Source organism: Salvelinus namaycush, chromosome 14 (assembly GCF_016432855.1).
Source record: "Salvelinus namaycush isolate Seneca chromosome 14, SaNama_1.0, whole genome shotgun sequence".
NCBI classification, from domain to species: domain Eukaryota; kingdom Metazoa; phylum Chordata; class Actinopteri; order Salmoniformes; family Salmonidae; genus Salvelinus; species Salvelinus namaycush.
In genome coordinates, this window is record NC_052320.1 from 31,901,186 (window position 1) to 31,926,552 (window position 25,367).

Here is a 25,367-nt window from a genome sequence, read left to right on the forward strand (position 1 = left end):
AGCGAGGTCCATACAGAAATGGTTTGTTGAGATCGGTGTGGAAGAACTTGACTGGCCTGCACAGAGCCCTGACCTCAACCCCATCGAACACCTTTGGGTTTAATTGGAACACCGATTGTGAGCCAGGCCTAATCGCCTGACATCAGTGCCCGACCTCACTTCCACTCCTGTGGCTGAATGGAAGCAAGTCCCCACAGCAATGTTCCAACATCTAGTGGAAAGCCTTCCCAGAAGAGTGGAGGCTGTTGTATCAGCAAAGGGGGGACAAACTCCATATTAATGCCCATGATTTTGGAATAAGATGTTTGACGAGCAGGTGTCCACATACTTTTGGTCATGTAGTGTAGATGTCAGCTTGGGACCTTAAACATAAATTTATCTGGCCAGTGGCCACACATCCATAGTACTACATTACAGCTGCCTAAAACAGATGGCAACTCTCACAGGTAGTGGATTTGAATAGAAATCAATGAGACTGAGGACCAAGCGTACTCCTAGCTAAGCCTTGGTCTGGAAAGTATGATTGGTCTGGAGCGTCTGATGCCCAATGTCAGCACGGCCTCTCTGGCTGCCCCCCCACCTCCTCTCCAGTCCCCCCTTCCACCGATCGCCCCCAGCTATGTCTTATCGCTGGTTCCCAGGCAAGGGCTAAACGCGAGGGGGCATGTCCACTCGGACTAGCCCGGCAGCTGTCTGGCTTCCTCTCACTCGCTCCTGAACACGCACACACAGGCGCACACACGTACACTACACACACACATACATACACACCACTGTTATGTGTGTGTGAAAGGAGAGGGAGGCTGCTGATACAGCATCTGCTTTGGCTGCCAGCTCTCTTTCTCTTAAAGTCTATGTCTACCACGCTCTTTCCGAGCGAAACAGTTCAGTAGAGTTTGTGCATATATTATGACCACAGTTCGGGCAAGCAACATTTGTTCTGAAGGCAAACCAAAGTTCGGAGCCGAAGTCTTCGCCCCTCTGTAGGTGATTGGTCAACAGTAGGGATTTTTCAATAAAGTCTTTGTTGTCATTCGACGAGAGACGACTCGTTTTCATGTCAAATTTTTCATAGAAAAATACTGAACCAAACATCTTAGTTAGATGGAAAATTACGCAATTAAGAACTCTTCAGCAAAAAGGTAAAAATGAATGACAGATTTCTTGAGTTATCTACTTTGAGGAAGTGTATACTGGCTATGGCATCTCAAAATGGACAAACAGTATTATTGCCGCTTTGTTCTCGTTTTTCAAGCGAAGGTCTTTTAAGGGAGTATGGGAGAACACTCGTTCGGTTTGGCTAGCTGAGTTTAGCTGGGCGCCAGCCAAACTGAAGCCTGCTGACGCCTTTACAGCGAGACAGGACAGGTGAGGGCTTCAGTTCCCAGTGGGAGACCACCTGAAGAGCTGGAGCCTGACAGATACCTGAGCTAGTCTCTTTTCTTTGGTTGAAGGGGGGGAAAAGAGAGGGAGAGAGCGAGATAGAGGGAGGGTGTGTGTGTGTGGTGTTTTCAACATAGGGCCAGTCACCTGACAGGTGAGAGACAAGATAGGAAGAGATGAGAGATGAGTTGAAATCCAATCTAGCTATGTATGACGTGTAAGGACTTGTATTAACATGTTGACTGAGGTGACAAGTAGAGAAAGGCAGGTAGAGTCAAAATGCCAAGGGCTACTCTATAACGTTAGTCAGTGAACCACAGACATATCTGCTGCCATGGGCTAGCAATCTGAGCTCAAAAAGACATTTCAAGCAAGGTAAGGAACTTAACACTTTACACTCATCAGAATTGGCCTATATAGGGCTAAATTGAAATGTTTCTAACAGAAGATATTTGAAATGCATAACCATGGTAGCAATTGAAAGGGAACAGTTTGGAGATAGTGGTAACATTATTAGACCAAAGGTGAGGACACAACAGTTCACCTGACACAAGACTGAACTGTTGATTTGTGCATTTTACATTACTTTGTGTCGCATTTGTTGAAAACGAAATCTGAAAATACTCCGGATACATTCAGTAACATAAGAATATTCCCAGAAATGTGGGGTAGGTGCAACATAAGACAAACAAATTAAATGACTGAGTGTGAGGACTATAACGTAACGAGTGTGCTGAGAGTCGAGAAGCAAGTTCAGGGAGTGTTTTTATAAATAAAACAATGAACACAAACAACGCACCGACATGAAAACAGAGTCAATAACACCTGAGGAAAGAATCAAGGGGAGTGACAGATATAGGGAAGATAATCAAGGAGGTGATGGAGTTCAGGTGTCATGAGGCGCAGCTGCGCGAGACGATGGTGACAGGTGTGCGGGATAATCAGCAGCCTGATGACCTAGAGGCCGGAGAGGGAGTATACGTGACAACTAAAGAAGAGTCTTCAACTATAAGGTACTTTTTTTTTGCTCTCCTAGCTGTGCCGTTGAGGAACTAGACCAAGCACACTTGTTGTTTCGTGTGGAACACAACCCTGCATCCCCACCATCACACAATTACGGTTGTTGTTTACACAATCCAAAATCGGTCCATTATAAATCAAAATCTGGGTCAGGTGGGCATGATTTGAAAGCTTGTTCTATTACCAACATGAGTATACAATACAATCTAACAATGTTAGGCTTTCAGAAGGCAATTCAGAGAAACAGATTGTCATTTTGGAAAGAAGTTGTGTGCATTCAGGCAGAGTGCCAAGTTGAATTTTCTTCACAATAGACAAACATAGGCTCATTCTGTCCAGAACAACCCACGGTATGACCATGTCATCTTGTAACTGTTCATCAAACATAGTGATCGTAACACGTTGACACTGCTTTATGATTTTTTTGTGGGGGGCGGGAATGTGAAGTGCACATTGGGGCTCCCGAGTGGCGCAGTGGTCTAAGACACTATCTCAGTGCAAGAGGTGTCACTGCAGTAACTGGTTCAAATCCAGGCTGCATCACATCCGGCCGTGATTGGGAGTCCCATAGGGCTGCGCACAATTGGCCCAGTGTTGTCCGGGGTAGGCCGTCATTGTAAATAAGAATTTGTTCTTAACTGACTTGCCTAGTTAAATAAAGGTAAACATTAGGATTCACAGATGTTTGGCTTGCTTGTATGACATCAAAGCGCTATTTATCATAATCCTCAACGTCTCTTCATTCAAAATACACAGTCCTCCTAATTTACGTTTTCCCTCAAGTTGCCTAATTAGCGGAAGGGATGGGGGCAACGTCTTGTCGCACGAGGTGCTCAAGTTCAGAAACCCAAAAGGAGCTGTGTAGCGGAGACCCCGAGCTCTGACATCATGTAAAGCTTTTTACTGTACAGCCACTGCATTCAAATGTAGGCGCTTACCCGTGCCCAAATCTGCCATTTTCAACCCGGGTACGAGTGTAACGGGTTAAGAAAAAGGACCATGGCTGTGGACGGACGAATGACACCTCACACACCAAGAGAGACGTTTCTCTCACCAGTCACATGCTAGCAACTCCAGTTCTTCATAACCCATCTACGCTAAGAGCTGTAAATGGCCGCACACGCTAGGGAAGTGTAGAGCATTTATCTGAACAGAATGTAAGCCAATCCGCTTTCAGTGCTGAATAAATAGACTAGCAGTTAGCGTGACCTTTTCCTGCACCTTAGTCCTTGTACAAACAGTACACGTTTTCTGTATCTTCTGTTCATTGAAAAAAAGGGACAAGGTAAACGTTTAGACATGAACCCGGCTGTAAACTGACCCACAAGGACAGGGGATTATAATATATAGATGGTACAATAACAGGCTGGCCATGCACATCGCAGTACTGGCCACTTGTGTGGAATCTGTATTCAGTGGGTTTTCTATCGGGTGGAGGGAAGAGTGTGAGTGTGCGCTTGTGTTTGCATGTGCTTGCGTGCTTGTGTAAGGTAATCTTTCTTCCCCAAGAGCTAAAAGCTTAATTTACATGCGGGTGGGTCTCTTTCTACCCTCTGGAGGAAATCCCATTTGAGAGAAGGAGCATGTCCAGTTTGTGGCTGACATGGAAGGTAATGCCTTGTCCAGGTAATGCTCACAGTGTATTTAGAGAGGTCATCCATAATACATGATTTCATGCTCTCGCTGGTGAGAAAGGGATGTGTGGACTGATGGGGATGCGGGTAAGCTAGGGATAGCTGCTCTCACAGAAATGACAAGATAGACACTATTATTATCAGGGTGTCAAACTCATTCCAAGGAGGGCCGAGTGTCTGCTTGTTTTTTGTTTTTCCCCTTTCAATTAAGACCTAGAAAACCAGGTGAGGGGAGATCCGTACTAATTTGTGACTTTAATTCATTAATCAAATACAAGGGCGGCGCGAAAACCCGCAGACACTCGGCCCTCCGTGGAATGAGTTTGACACAGATGTTAGATGATGCTAGACAGTATTGTAAAGTTAAAATTGTATAACTTCCACTGTGTGCAACATTAATGATGTGTCTTTATATTCTGGGACCGTAACAGTAGAACTGTGTGATGTCTGGTGAATTGTTTGCCTATCTGAAAATCAATACACATAATAATGGGGTGAGTATGAAGATTTTAAACCAGAGATCTGTATATATTGACAAGATGCTCATGTATCCTCCCTAACAGTGGGAGTCGTTGTCCCAAAGGCTGGAAGGCAGGCGACAAGCTTAGGTCCAAAATAAACCCATAGAAACGCATTGGGATTATTTTGGACAGATTTTGGCGAGCGTGAAACCTCTCACTTCACCTTTCCTCTCTGCTTAAGCGCTTCAAGACTGACTTGACAAATACAAAATGGCCGATTTGGTAGACATAACACGGTTTCTATTCCGCAAGTTCCGTGTTTGGTCAAGAGGATCAGGAGGAAGGAGATTAATAAATACGTGAGAGGGTTATCCCTGAACTTTATACGGGTGCCAAGAATAGCGATTGACTTTTCCTGCGAGATTAAAAAACAAATGTCTCATTATTAAATAACTATCCTGGTTTGGCCTATATTGGATTGAAGCGCAGAGCGTAAGAGGCATATTGGAGTGCAGACCTGAGTTCAAATACTATTTTAGTTTGCCTTATGAAACCAGAAAGTCTAAAAAATGCAAGCCAGGGAGTGCATGAGTTAACTATCTCCAGGTGTTGTGTGGCTGTTTCCCTGTGTCACTTTGCCAAAAGGCTATCGGAACACAGGGAAACGTTGCCATGGAGACTGTCATCCACTTAATGGGCGCGAGGCAGTCGTCACATCTGGTTTCAAAATGGAAACTCCAGACCCATTCACAGGTGACTATTCACACACTCCAGAGCGGCGACTGCACAAATCTTGGTAAGTTAAGAAAAGCTGTTTTTCCTTCAAACATTCTGTCGGTGAATGCGTGAGCCCCCGATGCACTTGCTCCTCGATTCCCTTTTGGGTTAGAATAATCTCATTTTGAACATCTAATTTTGTTGAGAAACACTAAGATTACGCACTATATTTGCTCCAGCCCTAGATGTTCTGTCTCTGGCTGAATGCGATGCACTCAGAGGTAGGCAATTGATTCATAGTATGGCAAACTTGAGCGTCGGCCTGCCGCTCCATCGATAACGCCATTTACAGCAACGGGAGAGATGCACTATGTCACTTCGAATAAATACTGTCTAGTTGCGCTCGCTGCCTGTAAAATACATCTGCTTAAAACTTCCATTGATCTTCTACTTACAGGCTCCCAGGAGACTGATGGAGTCAATTATTGATTGCGCAGCAATCATAGAAAGAACAGCGAGTAGGTAAACATCTGCTCACAAAGAAAAAAACACTGTCACTGTTCAATGTGGGAAAATCGCTTTTTTAACAGAGCAGTGGGGGGGGTAGAAGAAGAGACAGATTTTCATACTTTACAAACAACTTTTGTAACTCTTTCTTGTGCTACTTTCTAGGAGGTCATCCCAACGAACGAAATTAAGGTATAGAGGAAAAACAAACAAAGCAAGTGTGAGGTATTTCTCCTTCATTCCCCTTCTGGTCTAAGATAGTGTGTGTGTGTGTGTGTGTGTGTGTGTGTGTGTAGGCTTGTATTTTCTCATTTCCACGTATAAAAGGGCAATCAATTCTCCTCCTGCTCATTGAGCTTCCTGGGCTGAGCCGGGGTTGCTGACCCGGCTTACACCCTCATCAATTTATTATTTACCGCACACACACACACACATCGGCTCAACTAAACAACAAACATTCCCACACTGTTTTCCAGACACAGACAGAAAAAGAGAGGGATGGGAGATGTAGTGAGAGGAAGAGGATGGCGAGAGAGGTGGTAATGAGGGAGAGGGAATGAGACAGAATGTGCAAGAGCAGATGAGCAGAGTTGAGAGAGATAAATAGAGAGAGCAAGAGTGATTGAAGCAAGAATGATTGAAGGAAAGGAAAGAGGTGGAAGAAGAGAGAGAGCTTAAAGAGAGGGAAGGCGAGTGAGAAAGGTTAGAGAGAGGGAAGGAGCGATAGAGAGGGAAGGAGAGAGAGGTTAGGGAGAGGAAAGGATAGAGAGAGGGAGGGGGAGAGGGAGAAAAGATAGAGAGCAAAGAATCAGAGGAAATAAAATAGTACTAAATAGGATAAAAAATGTCAAATGTACTTTGCTCCTGAACAGAAACATACATTACCCCTGCCTTGTTTTCTCTCCGTGTTTCCAACAGTCTATTCCTTGGGTTCCCAAACTTATTTGGCCCACGACCCCATTTTGACATCTGAACATTCTCGTGACCCCAACCATATGAACAAAAATTATATAATTAACAGCCAATGTTTACTTTTTAAATTGTGACTATGGCAGTCAATTGCAAAACATTCTAACAGTATTTCTGATTGTATTCTCAACTCACCATCATATACTGTTAATGTGGGGATATGACAGTCAATTTCAAATTAGTCTGACAATTTACCTTATCTCCCTAACACTAATGAGATGGGTGTGCTTGATGCATGTCGCGTCGGAGATTCTCAAAGTCAGGGGGCGTGGTCGACAGAGCACACCTCATCTCTCCTATCACATCCAACCTGGATCGATGTTTGTTTTTAATACAGACGAGCGCACTGAATCAGCGTACCATCAGTTTTAAATCTCGGACGTTATAGTAACCCGTAAATGTGTTGTCTGCAGCATTCAGTCACATGACAGCTCGATACGCTTTTTGATTTCACTTACCGGCATGTCAACTGAGCCAGGATCACAGTCAAACGGATAATTTCGCTGAGTCGGTCACTCATCTGTAGATTTGTTTTGTATTTCCCCTGCATGCTTGCGTTCAGTTCGTTCAGTTTCCCAAATATGTCTGTTACAAAGACAAGAAGATACCTTTCCTTTTCATTACACAGAAAGTCAACGGTCTGTTTTTTACATCCATTGTGAATGACAATAGTTCCTCTCTCAATTCAAAAACTATTTCCAACACTCCACTTCCATAACCACCAAGCCTCGATGTGAAATAGAACACTGTCATGCTCTGATTCCATATCTCCACATAGATTTGCGAACAAGCTTGAGCGAAGTAGTTTACAATCAAAGTTACCTTCTGCGTATCTCTGAGTTCTGTCCTCAACTCTTTTGCTGCCAGTTGCTCTCGGTGTATCCATTATCGCTCAGTGGATGTATCATACAATGCGTCCATATGGCAGAAGGAGACACATTCACAACTAGAGTGCAGAGGCCTGCCCGCCGTCCTGTGATAGATGGAGCAGAGCCCCATCTGTGCAAAAGCCCACCATTTGATCCCATGAAATATGCTTTTCGTCAATATAGCCACGCAGCACACTGTACATCCCTGGGAATTGTGAGACAGAAAAGGCCTGTCTTTGTGAATAGCATCCCCCGACATGTAGAAAACAAAAGTCAATGCATGGGCATCTCGGCCCTCACAGCTGACGTCCATTTGGAGAGCATAAGCTGGGGAGGTTTTGAGTCGTTCAGTCAGTTTCCTCTTGAGTGCTAGCATCAATTCTTAGTTTCACAGTGTTATCTGACAAAGACATTGATGTGAGTTTCTGTGCCTCTGCCTCCCCCACACTGTTTTCACCATATCAAGTGTGGCAGGTAATATCAAAGTCTTTGCAATAGTGTGTGGTTTCGCCTAGTGGTTAGAGTGTTGGGCCAGTAACAGAAAGGTTGCTGGATCTAATCCCTGTGCTGACAAGGTACAAATCTGTCGTTCTGCCCCTGAGCAAGGCAGTTAACCCACTGTTCCCCTGAACAAGGCAGTTAAACCACTGTTCTCCTGAGCAAGGCAGTTAACCCACTGTTCCCCTGAACAAGGCAGTTAACCCACTGTTCCCCTGAGCAAGGCAGTTAACCCACTGTTCCCCTGAACAAGGCAGTTATAATTTTGAGAAACAAAGACAATATTGTAATAAAAAAAAAATATATATATATCGGTATGACGTTAGTTGACTGTATTTTATGTTTTTAAATAATACAAGTTCTAAATATGCTTCATAAGTAGTGCATGATCCTAGGGTGGCAACATACATTCTACGTGGTTTTAATGGGTCTTTTTTCAAAGAAATGTATACTGTTCAATTCAACTTCAACTAAAATAATTTCCCGCATTTCCATACGTTCCTGCATTTCCTGCACTCATTTCAACACTGCCACGTAAAGCTATACGATATGGGCAAAAAAAACGAAGCCTTATTTTTAACCAAATGTTGCAATTGCGATCAAAACACTTGGGTGAACTGTTGGAGTCATGGAAATAGAATATAAATAATAGTGGGCATTTTGAATACAGTGTTGTTTGACATGATAACAAATGAAAATGCCAGGGAGGAGTTATTGTGACAGGGTAGGAACCAAAGTGATGGTCAGTGTTTCCTAGGGGACCCTATAAGCTTTGGCTACATAACATTTTTCTTCATGTATACAACATATTCATGCTTCGCTTATTTCTTTTTTAGATTTAGAAGACACTGTTGCACAAACCAAATGCTTATTTAGGCCTACACCAGCACTTGTATCAGGCTGTATTAGCTAGCTACATTTGCTCTGACTCAATACATTTATTAGCTAGCTAGCCAGCAAACTAATGATTAGGATTAGCGGCTAACACGATTTCGCAAAAACTTGCTAAGAAAAGACAAACTAGCTGTTTGCAGATGCAAGAAACACAAACGAATAGTGTAATTGTGGATTTATATTAAGAAGCAAAGTGGAAACAACATTGTTGCATGTGCTGCATTGACCATGCAGGCTGAACACAGTGTCTTGTGGTCAAGCAACAACAAACGACTCCTTGAGTGACAGGTCTGTGTGGAAAGCAGCATGGAGAGAGAGAGAGAGAGAGAGCGGAGTGGGATGACTCAAGTAGCGGTGTAAACCATACAAATACACGGCATATCACACTTAACAAACCAAACATTCAAATACCGATATAGAAGGTAAAGTAAAAACCCAAACCAGTAAGTTCATCAATAGCCGGTATATAGTAAAATACAGTACACTGCCCAGCCCTAGTCATAACATAGGTCATAAGCAGTCATAACTGATATGACCGGTTAAGACCAGTGATCCTGTATGCTCTCGTTGGCTGGTCCTGGCTACATATTCGTCGCCAAACCCACTGGCTCCAGGTCATCTATAAGTCTTTGCTAGGTATAGCTCCGCCTTATCTCAGCTCACTGGTCACCATAGCAACACCCACCCATAGCACGCTCTCCAGCAGGTATATTTCACTGGTCATCCCCAAAGCCAACACCTGCTTTAGCCGCCTTTCCTTACAGTTCTCTGCTGCCAATGACTGGAACGAATTGCAAAAATCACTGAAGTTGGAGACTTATATCTCCCTCACTAACTTTAAGCGTCAGCTGTCAGAGCAGCTTACCGATCGCTGCAGCTGTACACAGCCCATCTGTAAATAACCCATCCAACCAACTACCTACCTCATTCCCATATTTGTTTTTGTTTTTCTGCTCTTTTGCACACCAGTATTTCTACTTGCACATCCTCATCTGCACATATATCACTCCAGTGTAAATTGCTAAATTGTAATTACTTCGCTACTATTGGCCTAATTATTGCCTTACCTCCTTACTTCATTAGCACACACTGTATAGAGATTTTTCTATTGTGTTATTGACTGTACGTTTGTTAATCCCATGTGTAACTCTGTGTTGTTGTTTTTGTCGCACTGCTTTGCTTTATCTTGGCCAGGTCGCAGTTGTAAATGAGAACTTGTTCTTAACTGGCCTACCTGGTTAAATAAAGGAGAAATAAAAAATACAACATGGCTGTGACAGAGATTATGTCAGATTTACTAGGTGTACTTCACTTGAAAGTAACTTTATTATTTTACAGTGTAATATCAGAGGAATTGAACACCATCGGTGATAACGCTTGATTTAAATAAGGCAGTTGGGATACTCTGCATCGCTGTGTGCCAGTGAGCGAGAGAAAGAGCAGCGAGTGAGAGAGAGTGAGATAGATAGTTAGACAGTGGGTGAGGATGAGAGAACGTGTGAGTGAGAGGTGAGGACGAGAGAAAGAAAGGAAGGAAGAGAGGAAGTTGGCTGGACATTTTCCTCATTAACACCTCAGAGACAGCGACAGAGAGAGAGAGAGCAGGGGCCCCGGGTCCCCAGTCTAAATAATGGTGATGTGATGGCAGGGCCCATAATATTCTGTCACCCTTCATCTCCGCCACAAAGGAAAGAGGAGAGCAGCGTAGCTCTGAAAAGATTACAACTTCCTGCAATATACATGAATATATCACCTGGCGCCTGCCAGTTCCACGCACACACACACTCGCGCATTCGCACGCACACACACACACAGCTACGCGAAATTCAATAATTCAACTCATCCAAGAGCTCGTTGGAGAAGAGTGCTGTCTCTCTCTTTCCCTCTCTCCCTCTGTTTCTCATTCTCTATCTCTCACCATCTGAATATGACTTTAAGCACTCCCGAACGAGTCCCCCAGGTTTGGGTGTGTATCCTTTCAGACACACACGTCTTCGTGTTGCTTTGGGAGTTTTGCTTTCGGTGAGATGCGCACATACTCGCGCATGAGCACACACCACAGCCTCACGGAATCTAACGTCATCCCTACACGCTTTCTCTCGCTCGCGGTTTTCCAACTTGCACTTGTGCTCTCGCTCTGTCTCTCTCCCTTTCTCTCTGTCTCTTCACCCGGTATTTCATCATCAAGCTTTTTATTTTAGATGAAAAAAGAGAGAGCGTAGAGGAGAAAAGCCTCAGGAGGAATCTGCCTATCAGTCAGTGTGTCACAGTATGGGGGCCAAAGGCATTCTCCCATACCCAATAAGACAGCCTCATCTCCACCATGGCTCCACAACTCCACTCAGTTTCCTACAGAGAAAGGGGTGTGGGAGGAAACTGCTTCTCCATGCTGGCTCTACAATTGTGGGTGATGAGGGACTTCAGGGGTCCTTACTGGAGAGGGCCCAAGCCAGTGGCAGATGGCGTCACTCTGTACTCTGAGGAACCTGGGGAGAGGCGATTGAGTGTGTGTGTGTGTGTGTGTGTGTGTGTGTGTGTGTGTGTGTGTGTGTGTGTGTGTGTGTGTGTGTGTGTGTGTGTGTGTGTGTGTGTGTGTGTGTGTGTGTGTGTGTGTGTGTGCGTGTGTGCGCGTGTGTGCGTGTGTGTGCGTGTACTCATTCAGAGCCAGTATTCTGGAGCCCTATTTGGTGCAGGGATGGTTTCACTGGATGAAAGGAGTAGTGTCCTCCTTATGTTTCTCCATGCTCTTCCTAATCACTGTTGGGCAAGAATAGGATAGAGGGATGTTTTTTAGACTGAGGGGGGATTTTGAGGTAGCCTTGCAACACCCAACATAATGTTTGAAGTGAAACAGAACTATCATGTGATCAGGCTGGTCTCACCAAGCTAATTCTAAGGTGGTTTGAAGATGCTAAACCCTGTATTCTATTTGTGTTGTTAAACTTTGGCTTTTACTTAGTTAGTTACTTAGTTAGTTAGTTTTTACCACTGAAACAGAAAGGAGAGGAAAGCTTGGTAATGAGATAGAAAAAAGCAGATCCATAAAATTGCCCTGATTTGGCGCCCTATAAAGAACGTCCTATAAAGAACCACCTATAAAGCCCTCTCCCTCCTCCGCCCGCTCCCCTTCCAGACAAAGCTCTCCATCACTCTCCTCCCCTCCCTCCACGCTCTGATCGATAACCGCGGCCCAGAGATCAATACTTCCACAAATCACTTCAGTTTCTATTTTTCTCCCTCTCTCTCCCTGGCTCTTCTCCCAGCCGGCTGAGGTGGTGAGAGAAAAAGAGGCTGTCATTGTAAAATGCAACCGAGCCCTCTTCCCTCTCTTCCTCCCCTCCTTCGTTCACTCCCGTGCTGCCACAAACCAAAGAGGACTAACTAGACACACTCTGAGACACACACTGAGATACACACTGAGACACACACAGATACACACACAGAGACACACACAGAGACACACACTGAGACACACACTGAGACACACACTGAGACACACACTGAGACACACACTGAGACACACACTGAGACACACACTGAGACACACACTGAGACACACACTGAGACACACACTGAGACACACACTGAGACACACACTGAGACACACACTGAGACACACACTGAGACACACACTGAGACACACTGAGACACACACTGAGACACACAGACACACACACTGAGACATACACTGAGATATACACTGAGACGCACACTGAGACGCACACTGAGACGCACACTGAGACATACACTGAGACGCACACTGAGACGCACACTGAGACGCACACTGAGACGCACACTGAGACGCACACTGAGACGCACACTGAGACGCACACTGAGACGCACACTGCGTCTCTGAGACGCACACTGAGACGCACACTGAGACATACACTGAGACGCACACTGAGACGCACACTGAGACGCACACTGAGACGCACACTGAGACGCACACTGAGACGCACACTGAGACGCACACTGAGACGCACACTGAGACATACACTGAGACACAACAAAGAGGGAGTAAGCAGCAAATAAGGCCCATCAGAAGGAGTCCGGTATTTCAGACGATGTCAAGCCGCCCCCTCTCTTTTTCTCCCTCCCTCTCTTCCCTATCTCTTTCCCATCTCTCTCTCTCCCTCTCTTAATAACCCTGAGAGCTGAATGTAGCACATGATTGTGTTATTTTCAGAGAATCAAAGCAAGCTTCTGCTGCCTATCCATCACCCTGAACTTCTCTCCCTCTCAGCCAGGGAAAGCGAGCTATAATATGGGGCCGTAAGACGCACAGTCGCACACTCCAGAAAGTGGGAGAGCAGATGGATGTTGGATGGGGGACATATATTCACATTTATAGGATGTGTACCATGCACCGACGGCTACGTTAGCGATCACGCCCGCTAGCAAATTAATTGCCATCAACACAAAAGTAGGGGAACTGTTCCACGCTTATGTACTTTTCATTATAGCTCCCGCGCCTCAATGGAGGCTTTGTAATATTTATGGCCAGGATAAAGTGACAGAGGAAAAGTGGGGGGGAAATGTGTATAATATGTGCTCACCTCGCCTTGGCCTTAGTTGGCGCTTCTCTTAATTTGTCTTAATTTGCCCTCTTTGAGGAGCGCTTAGCCCATTCTGAACGAAGCACGGTGCTGTGGTTTGCTACGAATGACCAAACACATGGGGGGAAATACAATAGTGAGAGATGCACACATAAACACACATGCTGAGAAATACATACCCATACATACACTTAGCCATACACATGCACAAAAACAATGGTTTACTGCAACAATATGTGACAATTATACGCATTCACGCACACTATTCAGTACTATAAAATACAAACTTGGAACAAACAAGCGCACGCACGCACACACGTTTATTTTGTGTTCTTGTTCTCCAACTATTTCTTTGGCATGGGCAGGCGTGGTTATCAAATTAGAGAACATTCCAACCAAATGTATCACATATTTATTTTATAAGGAGACAGTGTCCACAGCCAAAATGAACTGCTGCCACCACACAAGAACACATGGCATCACATTATATACCAAACCAATTCTTTAAAGATATATCTAGCGTTGCATATTAAAGCATTACTATGAGTATCATTGCATATCAGATTATTTCTGAGGATCTATATGAAATTGCATGTGAAAGCATTAGCATAACATATTCAACCATTACTATGAGGATCTGTATAGCATAGCATACTAAAGTATTTCTATAATAATCCATATATGGCATTGCATATTAAATGATTTACATGATAATCCATATAGCATCGCATATTTAAACATTTCTATGACAATCTATAAAGCATAGCATATAGTGCATTAGCACTGCATATTGAAGCATTGAGGATCCATACTGTATAGCTTTGCGTATTAAAGCATTATCATTGAATATCAACCACTTATATGATGATCTATATTTCTTTTGCATATGAAAGCATTCCATATTATCAACCACTTCTATGAGGATATATGAGGCCTGGGAGGATGGGTGTGTCAGACAGTGAATGTAATCCAATGGAGACCAATGCTATGGTGAGAGGAGAGGACAGCATTCGACTACTGGGGGAAGGGAGAGAATGGGGGTGAGGTGGAATTTCAATCTGCAGGGCCCAGTGTAGTGAGAATGGCCTTGATGACACCAATCTCCTGTCCACCAGCTCACCCCTGGGTTAATCCAATCCACTGGGGTTACATAGATCCACACACACACACACACACACACACACAAATGCATGCACATACACACACACAGCCACATGAATGAATACACACATACACACACATATACATACATACACACCCTCTGCTCTTCTGTGTCCTGTTCACTAATGAAGGGCCCTCTGAAGGGCTGTAGCGCTGGGGAGTGGAATGGGCTTTGGCTAATGATATCATTAAAGGGAGACAGTGCTGGCCATGGCAAGTGTGTGTGTGTGTGTGTGTGTGTGTGTGTGTGTGTGTGTGTGTGTGTGTGTGTGTGTGTGTGTGTGTGTGTGTGTGTGTGTGTGTGTGTGTGTGTGTGTGTGTGTGTGTGTGTGTGTGTGTGTGTGTGTGTGTGTGTGTGTGCGCGCGTTACTATATCTGTTCGAAGTAAGAAAAGGAACATTGTAGCCTTGCATATAATTGAAGAAAGAGCAAGTATTTTGCGTCACTGTGGCTGTGATCAGTGCTGATTTTTGTTCCTCTCTCAGCTGGCCACTTGAAACCATATACCACACTGCCAGCTAGCACGGCTAGGATAGCACTATACTAGCTCCTAGCGACACATCCCTAACCCTTCCTTTGACCCTTTGATGTTTCGCAGATCTGTAAGGAACAACCACAGAGTTTCTAAACCCAGAGGTGCAACATGGCGAGACTTCCGGGAATGCTTACGAAGCAGACTCGGCAGACCAGGCAATGAGAGAATTGAAAAATTCTTCCTGAGCTGTTCATTTTCTCGACTTATAAAGACACAACCTAGATTCGGGCCAATGTCTTAAGTAGTTGAACATGTTATTACTCCAACCTCGTGAAAGTGACAAAATGTTTTCATTTTCGTCCAAAACAACTTTATAGTGAAGAAGTGCCTTTGATTTGACAGCATGAACATGGTCAGTTCGGCGAGAGACGACCGTTAGACACGATGACATGTTTCTGCGTATGAGCTTAGCTAGCCAACATCGCCTACAGGCGTTATCGGGGAATTCTATTGGAGAAGCAGTTTCTACTTATCTTCATACTAGACTATCTTTGGTGCAACCTATCTAAACCATCCGGTAGGGCTGTCCCCAACAACAACAAAAATGTTGGTCGACCAAGTTCTTTAGACCAATCAATTTGTCTGAATGTTTAAACTTGTTTTTCCATATATAGACAGACACACCTTATTTGTTTGAATAAAATCAACTACATATGCACTGAGCTTGAATGATGTTTTAAGCACCCTATTTGATTAAATAATGAAGACAAACAAATGACTCCAGAAAGACCCCGATGACCACACTGTGTAAAAAACAAATGACAGTGAGTGTCTGTTTGACCGGTGCACGTTGTCTCGCTCTTCTCCCTACTGCAGCGAAAAGCCACCACAGCAAAGTAAGTGTTTATTGCACTGTCCATGCTGAAGCAGTAACATCATTTCAGCCATTTAGTTTCTTACTTGTTTCTGACTGAAAAGTTCTGTTACCGAAATCCATAATTTGTTTATGAAAAACATTCCCTATTCCCTCAACCCGTGCTCTCTTTACGTGAAACATGTAAGCATCGCATGTGACCAATAGGGCCTATAGCCTATCATAATCACATCAATAAATTGGTTATAACAAACTCCGAACACAGTAATGTCGACAGCAAAATGGAAGCGGAGGATGTGAAAAAGAAACTCGAACCGTGGGGAATGTTTACTGGTTGCTCAGGAGGGAAAGGGGAAGTCAGATCTGTGGAAGACATTTGACTTAGTTATGGAAACTACTGGAGATCCAGATAAAGGAGGGTATAGGAGCAAGCGTTGCATGAGTATTATGTGTGCCAAACAGTTGCTGTTAGATTACAATATTATGATTATTTCTGACCATTTGGAACAGTGTAAATAATAGAGGTCAACCGATTAATCGGAATGGCCGTTTAATTAGGGCCGATTTCAAGTTTTCCTAACAATCGGAAATCGGTATTTTTGGACACCGATTTGACCCCTTTATTTAATCTTCATTTAACTAGGCAAGTCAGTTAAGAACACATTCTTATTTTCAATGATGGCCTAGGAACGGTGGGTTAACTGCCTCGTTCAGGGGCAGAACGACAGATTTTTACCATGTCAGCTCGGGGGATTCAATCTTGCAACCTTACAGTTAACTAGTCCAACGCTCTAACCACCTGATTACATTGCACTCCACGAGGAGCCTGCCTGTTACGCGAATGCAGTAGAAGCCAAGGTAAGTTGCTAGCTTGCATTAAACGTATCTTATAAAAAACAATCAATCAATCATAATCACTAGTTAACTACACATGGTTGATGATATTACTAGTTTATCTAGCATGTCCTGCGTTGCATATAATCAATGTGGTGCGTATCGTTGCGGTGCGTATATATTGCGTATATATTTTTAAACCTGCATATTTAGCTAAAAGAAATCCAGGTTAGCAGGCAATATTAACCAGGTGAAATTGTGTCTTCTCTTGCGTTCATTGCACGCAGAGTCAGTGTATATGCAACAGTTTGGGCTAATTTGCCAGAATTTTACGTAATTATGACATAACATTGAAGGTTGTGCAATGTAACAGGACTATTTAGACTTATGGATGCCACCCGTTAGATAAAATACGTAACGGTTCCGTATTTCACTGAAAGAATAAACGTTTTGTTTTCGAGATGATAGTTTCCGGATTCAACCATATTAATGACCTTAGGCTCGTATTTCTGTGTGTTATTATGTTATAACTAAGTCTATGATTTGATAGAGCAGTCTGACTGAGCGGTGGTAGGCAGCAGCAGGCTCGTAAGCATTCATTCAAACAGCACTTTCCTGCGTTTTGCCAGAAGCTCTTCGCTGTGCTTCAAGAATTGCGCTGTTTATGACTTCAAGCCTATCAACTCCCGAGACTAGGCTCGTGTAACCGATGTGAAATGGCTAGCTAGTTAGCGGGGTGCGCGCTAATAGCGTTTCAAACGTCACTCGCTCTGAGACTTGGAGTAGTTATTCCCCTTGCTCTGCATGGGTAACGCTGCTTCGAGGGTGGCTGTTGTCGTTGTGTTCCTGGTTCGAGCCCAGGTAGGAGCGAGGAGAGGGACGGAAGCTATACTGTTGCACTGGCAATACTAAAGTGCCTTTAAGAACATCCAATAGTCAAAGGTTAATGAAATACAAATGGCATAGAGAGAAATAGTCCTATAATTCCTATAATAACTACAACCTAAAACTTCTTACCTGAGAATATTGAAGACTCATGTTAAAAGGAACCACCAGCTTTCATATGTTCTCATGTTCTGAGCAAGGAACTTAAACGTTAGCTTTCTTACATGGCACATATTGCATTTTTACTTTCTTCTCCAACACTTTGTTTTTGCATTATTTAAACCAAATTGAACATGTTTCATTATTTATTTGAGGCTAAATTGATTTTATTGATGTATTATATTAAGTTAAAATAAGTGTTCATTCAGTATTGTTGTAATTGTCATTATTACAAATAAATAAAATAAAAATCGGCCGATTAATCGGTATCGGCTTTTTTGGTCCTCCAATAATCGGTATCGGGGTTGAAAAATCATAAATCGGTCGACCTCTAGTAAATAACACTGAATAAATAAGTGTACCAGAGAGTCTGTTCTAACAAAATAAATATATACACTACCGTTCAAAAGTTTGGGGTCACTTAGAAATGTCCTTGTTTTTGAAAGAAAAGCAACATTTTTTGTCCATTAAAATTACATCAAATTGATCAGAAATACAATGTAGACATTGTTAATGTTGTAAATGACAATTGTAGCTGGAAACGGCAGATCTTTTATGGAATATCTACATAGGCGTACAGAGGACCATTATCAGCAAACAGCACATTGTGTTAGCTAATCTAAGTTCATAATTTTAAAAGGCTAATTGATCATTAGAAAACCCTTTTGCAATTATGTTAGCACAGCTGAAAACTGTTGTCCTGATTAAAGAAGCAATAAAACTGGCCTTCTTTAGACTAGTTGAGTATCTGGAGCATCAGCATTTGCGGGTTCGGTTACAAGCTCAATGTCACGTCCTGACCATAGTTCTTGTGTGTTTTGCTTGTTTAGTGTTGGTCAGGACGTGAGCTGGGTGGGAATTCTATGTTGTGTGTCTAGTTTGTCTGTTTCTATGTTCAGCCTAATATGGTTCTCAATCAGAGGCACCTGTCTATCGTTGTCCCTGATTGAGAATCATATATAGGTGGCTTGTTTTGTGTTGGGGATTTGTGGGTAATTGTCTATGTCTAACGTTAGTAGCTTGTGTGTGCACTTTCGTTTGTAGCTTCACGTTCGTGGTTTATTGTTTTTTTATTAGTTTGTATAGTGTTCGTTTCGTCTTCGTATCTAATAAAAGAAGATGTATTCATATCACTCTGCGTTTTGGTCCGATCCATGCTCCTCCACAGATGAGGAGGAGAACGAACGTGACAGAATTACCCACCATACCAGGACCAAGCAGCGTGATTCAAGGCAGCAGCAGCAAACGCAGGATTATAGGAATTGGGAGGAAATTCTGGACAGCGAAGAACCCTGGGCACAACCAGGAGAATATCGCCGCCCCAAAGCTGAGCTGGAGGCAGTGAAAGCAGAGAGGCGGCGTTTTGAGGAGCTAGCACGGAAGCAGGAGAAGGATCTGGGCTATACAACCTGGGAGGAGATCGACAGGTGGGCGATCGACCCAAGGAGAGTGCCGGAGCCCGCCTGGGATTCTCTGGCGCAGTGTGAGGAGGGATACCGGCGAATGGAGGCAGCACGACGACGCGGTAGGAAGCCTGTAAGTCAAGCCCAAAAATGTATTGGGGGGGGGGGGGGGGGGGGGGGGGGGGGGGGGGGCTAAAGGGTAGTGTGGCGAAGTCAGGTAGGAGACCTGCGCCAACTTCCCGATCTTACCGTGGAGAGCGTGAGTACGGGCAGACACCGTGTTATACGGTAGAGCGCACGGTGTCTCCTGTACGTGTGCATAGCCCGGTGCGGGTTATTCCACCTCCCCGCACTGGCAGGGCTAGATTGGGCATTGAGCCAGGTGCCATGAAGCCGGCTCAATGCGTCTGGTCTCCAGTGCGTCTCCTCGGGCCGGCATACATGGCACCAGCCTTACGCATGGTGTCCCCGGTTCGCCAACACAGCCCAGTGCGGGTTATTCCACCTCCCCGCACTGGTCGGGCTACGGGGAGCATACAACCAGGTAAGGTTGGGCAGGCTCGGTGCTCAAGGGAGCCAGTACGCCTGCACGGTCCGGTATATCCGGCGCCACCTCCCCGCCCAAGCCCAGTACCACCAGTGCCTACACCACGCACCAGGCTTCCTATGCGTCTCCAGAGCCCTGTTCCTCCTCCACGCACTAGCCCTATGGTGCGTGTCTCCAGCCCGGTACCACCAGTTCCGGCACCACGCACCAAGCCTCCTGTGCGTCCTGTTGCTGCTCCCCGCACTAGCCTTAAGGTGCGTTTCCTTAGCCCGGTACCTCCAGTTCCGGCACCATGCACCAGGCCTACAGTGCGCCTCAGCCGGCCAGAGTCTGCCGTCTGCCCAGCGGCGCCTGAACTGCCCGTCTGCCCAACGCCGTCTGAGCTGTCCGTCTGCCAAGCGCCGCCTGCGCTGCCCGTCTGTCCTGAGCCTTCAAAGCCGCTCGTCTGTCCTGAGCCTTCAAAGCCGCCCGTCTGTCCTGAGCCTTCAAAGCCGCCCGTCTGTCCTGAGCCTTCAGAGCCGTCCGTCAGTCAGGAGCCGCTAGAGCCGTCCGCCAGACAGGAGCCGCTAGAGCCGTCCGCCAGACAGGAGCCGCTAGAGCCTTCCGCCAGACAGGAGCCGCTAGAGCCTTCCGCCAGACAGGAGCCGCTAGAGCCGTCCGCCAGACAGGAGCCGCTAGAGCCGTCCGCCAGACAGGAGCCGCCAGAGCCTTCCGCTAGACAGGAGCCGCCAGAGCCTTCCGCCAGACAGGAACCGCCAGAGCCTTCCGCCAGACAGGAGCCGCCAGAGCCTTCCGCCAGACAGGAGCCGCCAGAGCCTTCCGCCAGACAGGAGCCGCCAGAGCCTTCCGCCAGACAGGAGCCGCCAGAGCCTTCCGCCAGACAGGAGCCGCCAGAGCCTTCCGCCAGACAGGAGCCGCCAGAGCCTTCCGCCAGACAGGAGCGGCCAGAGCCCTCCAGTCATGAGCTGCCCTCCAGTCATGAGCTGCCCTCCAGTCATGAGCTGCCACTCAGTCATGAGCTGCCACTCAGTCATGAGCTGCCACTCAGTCCGGAGCTGCCATTAGTCCGGAGCTGCCCCTCTGTCCTGAGCTACCCCTCTGTCCTGAGCTACCCCTCTGTCCTGAGCTACCCCTCTGTCCTGAGCTACCCCTCTGTCCTGAGCTACCCCTCTGTCCTGAGCTACCTCTCTGTCCTGAGCTATCTCCTCTATTTAAGGGGGACCTTTGTGAAGGTTCCTAGACCAGGGTCGGGGGCGAGGGTCGCCACTCAAAGGACGCTAAGGAGGGGGACAAAGACAATGGTGGAGTGGTGTCCTCGTCCTGCGCCGGAGGCGCCGCCGCGGACAGATGCCCACCCAGACCCTCCCCTGGAGTTTTAGGGGTGCGTCCGGAGTCCGCACCTCAGGAGGGGGGTACTGTCACGTCCTGACCATAGTTCTTGTGTGTTTTGCTTGTTTAGTGTTGGTCAGGATGTGAGCTGGGTGGGAATTCTATGTTGTGTGTCTAGTTTGTCTGTTTCTATGTTCAGCCTAATATGGTTCTCAATCAGAGGCAGCTGTCTATCGTTGTCCCTGATTGAGAATCATATATAGGTGGCTTGTTTTGTGTTGGGGATTTGTGGATAATTGTCTATGTCTAACGTTAGTAGCTTGTGTGTGCACTTTCGTTTGTAGCTTCACGTTCGTGGTTTATTGTTTTTTGTATTAGTTTGTATAGTGTTCGTTTCGTCTTCGTATCTAATAAAAGAAGATGTATTCATATCACTCTGCGTTTTGGTCCGATCCATGCTCCTCCACAGACGAGGAGGAGAACGAACGTGACACTCAAAATGGCCAGAAACAAAGCACTTTCTTCTGAAACTGAAGATCTCGTATACTACGAACTACTCCCTTCACAGAACAGCGCAAACTGGCTCAAACCAGAATAGAAATAGGAATGGGAGGCCCCGGTTCACAACTGAGCAAGAGGACAAGTACATTAGAGTGTCTAGTTTGAGAAACAGACGCCTCAAAAGTCCTCAACTGACACTTCATTAAATAGTACCCGCAAAACACCAGTCTCAACGTCAACAGTGAAGAGGCGACTCCGGGATGCTGGCCTTCTAGGTGTTGTCTGTGTTCTTTTGCCCATCTTAATCTTTTCTTTTTATTGGCCAGTCTGAGATATGGCTTTTTCTTTGCAACTCTGCCTAGAAGGCCAGCTTTCCAGAGTCGCCTCTTCACTGTCGACATTGAGACTGGTGTTTTGCGGGTACTATTTAATGAAGCTGCCAGTTGAGGAAATCAAATCAAATTTTATTTGTCACATGCGCCGAATACAACAGGTTTAGACCTTACAGTGAAATGCTTACTTACAAGCCCTTAACCAATGCAGTTTTAAGAAAAATAAGAAAATAACAATAACGAGGCTATATACAGGGGGTACCGGTAGAGAGTCAATGTGCGGGGGCACAGGTTAGTCGAGGTAATTGAGGTAATATATACATGTAGGTAGAGTTATTCTTTTACTTTAGATTTGTGTGTATTGTTGTGAATTGTTAGATATGACTGCACTGTTGGAGCTAGGAACACAAGCATTTTGCTACACCCGCAATAACATCTACTAAATATGTGTATGTGACCAATAACATTTGATCTGTGCACCATAAAAATAAATAATTGCAACTGCTCGACTAAAGAAATCTCGGTCGATCAACAAGCTATTGACCAAACAATCGCACAGTCAACTAAATGGGGTCAGCCCTATCATTAGGACATGCTAACATCGAGGGGATAGGGAGAAAGTGCAAGAGTAAGGAGCGATTTGGGACTCTATATGTCTCTCTCTCTTTCCTCCTGTCACAAACACAGAACCCCTATCCCTCTTCTCTTCCCTTTCTCACTCTCATTCACACACACTATCCACCTCCTCAGTCAATCCCTCTCTCTCCCATCTCCTTCCCTCTTTCTCCCTTGGCTCTAGCAGGGCCGTGGTGGGGTGATAGAGGGCTCCGGAGAAGTTGTCAATGGGAGTGCCCCCACTCAGACAGCTTTTTCCACAGTGTAGGGAACAGATGGAGCAGCCCCACACACACACTCACTCGCTCACACACACAATCACACTCACGCATATCCGCACTTGCCATTTCCTTCCCCTTCTAAGAGAGAGGACAGAGTGCAGGGGGGTAGAGAGAGAGAGAGAGAGACCCCATGTTAACGACAGAGAGCCATGTAATACGAACCTCCCTTTTTTTAATGCCTTCTCAAGTCAGTTAGATAGCAAACTCACACACACAATAATTAAATAATGATGTTACTTGGAAGGTGGAATTCACTCATGCACACTGTGACGCACACACATACACACACGGAAGAGGCACTATCGTACATTTTGCTTTGCTCTTTGACAAGCGGAAGAGATGTCAGCCCACAGCATAATTAGCGGGTGCCCTGGTCCCAGGCAGCGTTTCCATGCAGATGCCTCTGAGTGACAGCAATGAGAGAATGACAGAGCGAGAGGGAGAAAGAGAGAGAGTGAGATGGAGAGAGAGAGTGAGATAGATGGAGAGAGAGAGTGAGATGGAGAGAGTGAGATAGAGAGAGAGACAGATACTCTTTCTCATTACCTTCTGCGCTAACAAAGCGCTTCACTTTAAATAAAGCAGGGAGCAGCTATGCAATGGCCTGGAATGAACAGTTGATAAGGACTGTGTGTTAGTATGTGAGCATAAATTGTGTGTGTGTGTGTGTGTCTGTTCATGTGTACACAGAGGAAGGATTTCAGTGTAGTGCCAATGGGAGGATGTGGACGCTAGGGTCTTGACAAGATCAACATTGTGTGTAAACACACACACACACACACACACACACACACACACACACACACACACACACACACACACACACACACACATAAATGCAGGGACACGCACAACTGCAAATGTATGTGTGCACAGGCACATACGCAAGCACAAACACACACAGACTCCTACCCCTACACACACCCCTCCACTGCTAGCTGCTCAGCGGCGAGACAGGATAGTCAAACGTGAAAGTTTCCACTGACTACTGGTGTGTGTTAAGAGTCTCAGCTGCAACTCTGACATATTGCACAATGGGGGAACATAACAGCCTGTAGTGTAGCAGAGAGACGGTACTGGGCGCCCAGAACCTTTGTGTGTGTAATGGTATGTTCAGTTAACTGGAACAGAGCCAAAAACCAACCGCTGATCCACCATCCTCCCCAGGATACAAACACTGCATGTTGGTGTGTATGTTTATGTGTGTGTGTGTGTGTGTGTGGGGGGGGGGGGGTGTCTGTGTGTTCTAGTGTGTGTGTGTGTGTGTGTGAGAGAGCATGTGTAGTGTCTTCCCTCTGAAAATCCCCTGCTGTGTGTCTGTGTGGTCTCAACTCAACAGACAGGTGAGGCGAGAGATTCAATATGCAATATGGGATACGGAAAAACCCCGCCCCCCCAAAAATAACATTTAAAAAAATACCCCTCTTCTCTCTCCGTCTCCCCCTCTTCCCCCTCTTTCTCTGAACTCACTGACAAGCCCCTCCACATATCACACCTCTCCCTCCTCCCCCACCTCTCCCCTCGGCACGCTATGATCATTAGCCCAAATCACAGGCAACTAAGCCTGATTACTCTAGCATATTATGCTAACTGATCAACATGGATATCGTCAGGGAGAATTAGACAGACGAGCGCTAACTGCTGCCAATGGCGTTTACAGAGGTGGACTAGCGGCGGTGCTAACTTAACTAATGCGCTACAGATGGAGAATGTCAAAGAGAGTATATAGGCTATGCGCTGATGACGTGGAGTCTATTTGCATTAAGTGTGACATTTTACCACTTTATTGTTGATGAATGGAAGTGGAAGCTGGGGAGAGAGGGAGGAATAGTGCTTTGTGTTTGAGTGATTTTCTGTCATGTGCGTTAGCTTGAGTCGTATATATAATGTCATCTGTATGCTACTCACATGGTAAGAGGGCTTCTACGTATAGGAAGATTAGCATTGGAGATGGCTGAGGTTCATTATAGTGAAAGGAGATTCTGTATGGCAAGACTGATTGACAGAAAAAGAGAGGGAGGGTGAAGGAGAGAGAGGGACAGAAATAGAGAGGATTGATAGGTAGGTGGGAAATATAGCAAGCGAGTTGACGTCCTAGTTTTTGAGTGCCCTAGGGGCCTCGCTACCCATAATGCATGCCTTCACCACGACAGCAGGGTGGGTCAGACACATCTTCTCCGCCTCCACCCCTCCTTCGCTCTTCCCTCGTTATTTCACACTATAATTTCTCTCTTAGTCACTCTCCCTCTTTCAGTCTGTCATTTTCTGATACACTCCTTCTCGTTCTCTGTCCGCCTCTCTCACATTTCTCTCCTCCCCCTTTCCTCCCTCATCCCTCCGCATCTCTCTCTTCCATTCCCTCCTAGTCTGGTTCTACTTCTGACCTCCTGCCCCATATAGATAGAGTACACACTACAGATGAAGTGCCTTCACATTGACACTCATTAAACTTTACGAGGTAGG

The 25,367-nt window shown here is 45.5% G+C and overlaps 1 protein-coding gene across 2 annotated transcripts in view; it reads right to left on the minus strand.

The window, feature by feature from the left end:
• Nucleotides 1–25,367, minus strand: part of LOC120059395 (agrin-like) — a 283,055-nt gene that overhangs the window by 105,232 nt on the left and 152,456 nt on the right. The gene's annotated exons all lie outside the window — the stretch shown is intronic.